We start from the raw sequence: 5,862 nt of genomic DNA on the forward strand, positions 1-5,862 counted from the left end.
TTGCAAATCGGTACGGAGACATCTGTACTTATCTTCGAGAGGCTACAGGGTTGTTAGGATAACTTCCCTTATTGATTCCTCGTCGTGCGGTTTGATTCCATTGAAGCTTATGCCTTCATTTCCTTTCTACTCATTCTTATATGATGTTGAGCGCTTGTTATAAATTGGGCATCGAGGAGTTGTAGTGGTACTGTAGATATGGTATATGATATTTCTCCATGCGTATTTGAGGATGCTCTGTCGTTTCAGCCCAATGCTAGTGTTGCCTATGGTTTCGAGGCTATCCACAGTGTATTATAAGGTTCATGTGTTGTTATCGCACAGTGTTGGTATAAATTATAGGGTGCTTATTTATGTGTCACGGCAGTGAATGACTCGAAAGGAGGATTTCTCGGTTCATGGTTTAGATGTTCGACATTTAATTCCAGCGAAGGAAAGGCAATTGGACTATGGATGATGAGGCATTGGTTGACGGAGTAGCAAGACTTGATATTTTCAAACTTGGTAGCATTCTCATTTGTGATGTGGTGTCGTCGTCCTTGTAGGAACGCATTAAGGCTCATCGGTGTTATGGTCTCCTTTGATTTATCTTCAGGGCAGGAAGTTGTGGAATGGTGCCTAAGAAGAAGTTATCAAAGATGGATATGTATTGCGACTTCAGGATCGAATCGGCGTTTCCAGTGTTGATGGTTCAAGGGAGATGATCCCTGAGGTGTTTTCTGTACTTAAGAAGTTCGAATGTGACGAGAAGGGGCTTGATCGAAATGTAGGAAAATGTGAATATTTGATCGTCATTATGGGATGTAGTATGGCCCTGAGTTTTAAACATATTATTGGACCTCCATTGATGCTAATGGGGTGAACGGACTTTTGTAGTTGGCGGATGAATGTGGACCTAGGAGAATCAACTGATTTCATAATGGATGTGGTTATGGCTATGTAGCTTGAGGATGTCGGTATGAGGTTACACATGCGGGCTATCTCCTGTGAGAAGGTTAGGGGTTGCATGACTCCTAATGAATTCCTATAAAGAGTTTTGCCTTCTATACAATATAATTCATGTATTGCGATGTGATCATCGCTTGAAAAAGATGGTACAACTGTTAGGAGGCCGAGTGTGCGATTATGGATGATAATTCGGGATGTGTTATGTTTAGTACAACCAAGAACTTATGAGAAATTTGGTTGAGCAACGGTGTGAGATCATGGTAACTAAGGGGGAGGAGTCATTGTGGGTTCTGGATTTATGTAATTATGGCTTAAAGCTAAGTGGGGGAGCCTACCATCTATGATTGGGTCACATGGTTATGTGCCTTGCAGTTTCGGGCTATCGGTACATTGGTGGCTTAGTTATCACTAAGGGAAGAAAACATCAAGGTAATTCGGGCATAGGACTTGATGAATGCGTGCTACATTTCGCCTTATCAATTCATGTATAGATTTTGGGATGACTCAAAGTTTATGCCTCTTGTGGATATGATGTACAAGGAAAAGAATTCGTCTGGTTGATTCTTTGGGAGTAATTATGTGCTAACAAAGCACTAGAGTTTGCTTATATTCGGGACCAGGTCAGAGCGGGTGACTCACAATAATGGTTCTAGTGGATTCAATATTTTAGGTGCGGTGCTTAAGGATTTTTAGGTTTGTTATGTAGCTGAGGATTGGGTTAGGGAGTAAAGTGTGAAGGGTACTTGGAGTATTTCTATGTTATCAATGGGTCTGCAGTGCAATTTTAGAAAAAAATGGGAGAAACAACTTCAGATTCACAAAAGATCTAATCAGCTCATGTGTATCAGTTAGAGTTACTATAGACCACATGCGGAGGATATGAAATGGCTTATGGGCATTGACACAACATGGTCTCGTGATTTGGTTCACTCGGGATGAGTGTTATTGGAGGTCCGTAATTTCTAAGGCAAGTCAAGAGAAAATTGGAAGAGGTTGAGTGAGTTAGTCATGGTTTGAATCAGCATAGTTGGGGAAATAATCAGTTCCTTCAGTGTGATAAGGCTATACAGGTAATTCGTGGTTGTACGTGCGGGATTGACAACTATCGTGATTTGATTGATTTGGAGGTATTTGATCCTGATGGCTTGGTTATATGTAAATGGATCCCGAAAGAGTTATGACAGTTTAGACCACGACTTGAGGTTTGCATTTTCTATGGTTATGGGAAGTTGGTTGTGGGTGGCGGATCTTCTTCTGAAATGAGTTAAGTGAAAGGTTCTGAGCCGATGAAGTGTTAATCATACTAATGGTTTAGGGGTTATGATGGAATTTTTGTAACCTCGCATAGTGGCATGTTTGGTGTAGTGAGCGGCATGGAAATTGGAAGTTGAGGATCGAGGTTATAGATCAGTTTTGATAAGGATGTCACGAGCTCGGAGGAGCGGGGGAGGATTTTAGATGTTTGGAGTATGCTGGCACTATTTTCGGGTAGCCCGAGGATGGTCTGTTTGTGGAAAAGGGGTTGGGTATTGAAATGCAGATGCATGGCTAGCACTATAGAAGTAGTATGGTCGATGTCCATTGATGTTCAGATTTTACTACCTGGTGTGGAAGGTTGTGGGAGTATATCCCATGTGAAGATCGTATAAGTGTGAAGCGTTAGTCATTTGAGTGTTAGAGATTGAAATCAGGTATGGAGATTCTGGTATTGTCGCTAATGGGAGAGTTTATGCCTAAGAGGCGCTCTGTTCCTTTGGCTGTGGACTGTGTGATTTTGTTCCGGATTGGATGACTGCTCGTATGTGTCATAAATAGGGTCATTGTGGGTCCTTAAAAGGTTATTGGCCCAGTATGGGATGATCGGAATCGGCTTGAGGTCTGTTGGTAGGCCTAATGTGAATGTATATTTTATACCAGATCAGATATGTTTATTCGTCATAACATCGCTTATGGATGGTCTTCAGGCGTGGTGGATGATATTCCTGCCTTCGCCTATTTCAAGTGCTACTCTTTATGCTATGTGGGTTATGAGACAGCTTGATTATCCACACGTGTATTAAGATCATGTATAGCTTATGGTGTTATGTGAGCGAGATGGCTCTCGAGATGCAGGTCGTTTATTGATGTTACACCCCTTGTTTTTGTATGTGAAAGTACGTCGTAAGTCAATTGATGTAAGCTCAGAAATGAGATCCTATTTGAAAGTATATGAAGTGATTTAATGTTGTTTCATCCCGTACTTCAGACGTCACTGTCGTTATGATATTATCTAATGTAAGCTCAAAAAGCACGAAATCCTTCTACAAGGATAGAAAGGTTTACCGAAGTCTTAAGTAATTTAAGATGACTAAGAAACTTGTTAATCATAATTTAAATAAGTTTAAAGTCATGATATGACTATATATGATGTTTGTATATAAAATATAAAGTTTGGAAAAAATCGGATTTAAGTTGCGGAAAAATCGAGCTAAGATTTGCCTTGTAATGAGCCGTATTGAGAAATTAAATTCGTAAACTTTATAATGTCATTTTGGGACATATATCACATAAAAATAAAGGTATTTGAACCTAGTTTCCAACGGTCCAAACCATTTATTCATACAATATCGGGGTAGAGAAATATGGATTTTTAAAATAGGATCGCCAAGTCACGTCGCCGCACTTCGAAGAAACTGGCAGGTTTATAGGCCAGGTTGCGAGGCCGTTTTCTCCCAATATATTGAGAGTTACAGGGAGATCTTTATATTTAATTAAAGCCCCATGTATATAGTTTCTAACGCTACAAATCGTTCGTCAATTCGATATCGGTATATAGGAAGCCCCTATGGGACCCACTTGGTCGGGCCTCAACCTTCACTTATTCTTATCTCGTATTTGGGATGAACTTTGCTCATTTTTCGTCCTCTTTATAGCCGCACACTCTCCAAACCCTCCTAAACAGTTCCCCAAAGGCTCCAAATAAATTCCAAAGAAATACACCATAATCAAACATCAAAGTTAGCCTAAGTGAAGAAAAGAGTCGCTATGGTACTGTGATGTGATTAAGGGTGCTTGTAAGCCAAGGGAAGCTTTGGTTTGAGGTTTTCCAGATTATTTAAGGTACGTATAACACCCTATTTTTCGGTATTAATCTTATCTATGTGTTGGTTAAGTTATTTGGATGAAGATTACAAGATAACACTTGAAAGGGGAAAAGATGTTGTTATCTTTTGTTGGGTTGTTTTAAGGCTATATATATATATATATATATATATATATATATATATATATATATATATATATGTTGTTATGGCTGGAAAATGGTGAAAATAACTTTATTATGATATGGTTTCTATTGTTATGCATGTATATATGTTGATCAAGTGAATTGATGAAAGAAACATATGAAACTTGAGATTGCAAGTGAAGATTAGCTTAAGTCACTTCTATGGTGTTGTATTGACATTGAGGGATGTTATAAGATAAATGTAACTTGGATTTCGACGTGAAGCTACTGTAGGAGGTATGTATATTGTGTTCTTGTATGTGCTTAAGGTTATCTTGATATTGATTAAGTTAAATGGATGGATTAGACATGAACTAGTGAATAAAGTTGCTAATTGAGGATAATTGGAGCTGTGGATTATTTTTTTGTTATAAATATATGGTATAAGGCTGAAATAATTGATGAATGACTTCATTATCATGTTAATAATACTATTAAGTTAAAGTAAAAAGTCTATAAGGGGTGATATGGGGTATACAGATTCCAATTGGAGCTTACCGCTCGTTGTGAAGTAGTTGTGGCTTGTTGTTGTTATATGGTGTCTTGTTATTGATAATTATATATTTCTAGATTACTCTGGTCATTGTTGTTCGTATATAGTATTGGATTAGGCTCTTGTTACAGGGGAGATGCTGCCCAAATTTATATAAACAAGCTACTAGTTTAAGTTACGGTCTTAGCCTTTACTCAATACTGATTTTGAATCTCCTTATGCTATGGTAGATTGAGTTGAGTTGTTTGAAGAATTACTTTGAAGGTATTAAGGACTCAATGGAGTTAAGGTATGTTAAGTCTATACATTCTTTCCTTTTGGCATGATCCATATGATACGACGAAACGAGCAAGCACGCAGCTTTCACAAATGATTCTATTCCTAGAAGTACTGGGGTTGCCTATGTTCTTAATTCCTCATATGTCCTACTATCATATCATCTGTTCATGGGTCTCATGATATTCTGAGAGATCTTATTGACTTACTTCATTATGCATTGCATTTATTTATACATGTATATTTACCCATGGCCAGATGGCGTTATATACGCGTATAGTATATGTATATGAGGTATGGGGAAAGGTTATGGCGTTATATACGCACCACCATCTGATCAGCTGGTATACGTTGATGATTTCTCCCACAGTGGCTGAGATGATATGATGGGATGCCCTCAGTAGCTTGATGATGTTATGTATGTATGTACCTATGCATGGTATGGCATTTATATGCACATGCATGACATTATAAATTTTTCATGATTCACAGAGCTATTCAAAATTACAGGTTAAGTTCTTTACTCCATGTTTCTTTCATGTCTTTTATATACTTCTTTCATGACTTACACACTCCGTACTTTATTTGTACTGACGTCCCTTTTGCCTGGGGATACTGCGCTTCATGCCCGCAGGTCTCGATAGACAGGTTGAGAGTCCTTCTAGTAGGCTATTAGCTCAGCAGAAGGTGTTGGTGTACTCCACTTGCTCCGGAGTTACCTATTTGGTCAGTGTGATTTGGACATGTATTGATTGGTTAGCGGGGCCCTTTCCCGGCCTTTATGACGTTTATGCACTCTTAGAGGTTTGTAGACATATCTCATGTATATGGATACTTATATGGCCTTGTCGACCTATGTTTTGAGTGTACAAATGATCAA

This window comes from Nicotiana tabacum, chromosome 2, assembly GCF_000715075.1.
Source record: "Nicotiana tabacum cultivar K326 chromosome 2, ASM71507v2, whole genome shotgun sequence".
In the NCBI taxonomy this organism is placed as follows: Eukaryota; Viridiplantae; Streptophyta; class Magnoliopsida; order Solanales; family Solanaceae; genus Nicotiana; species Nicotiana tabacum.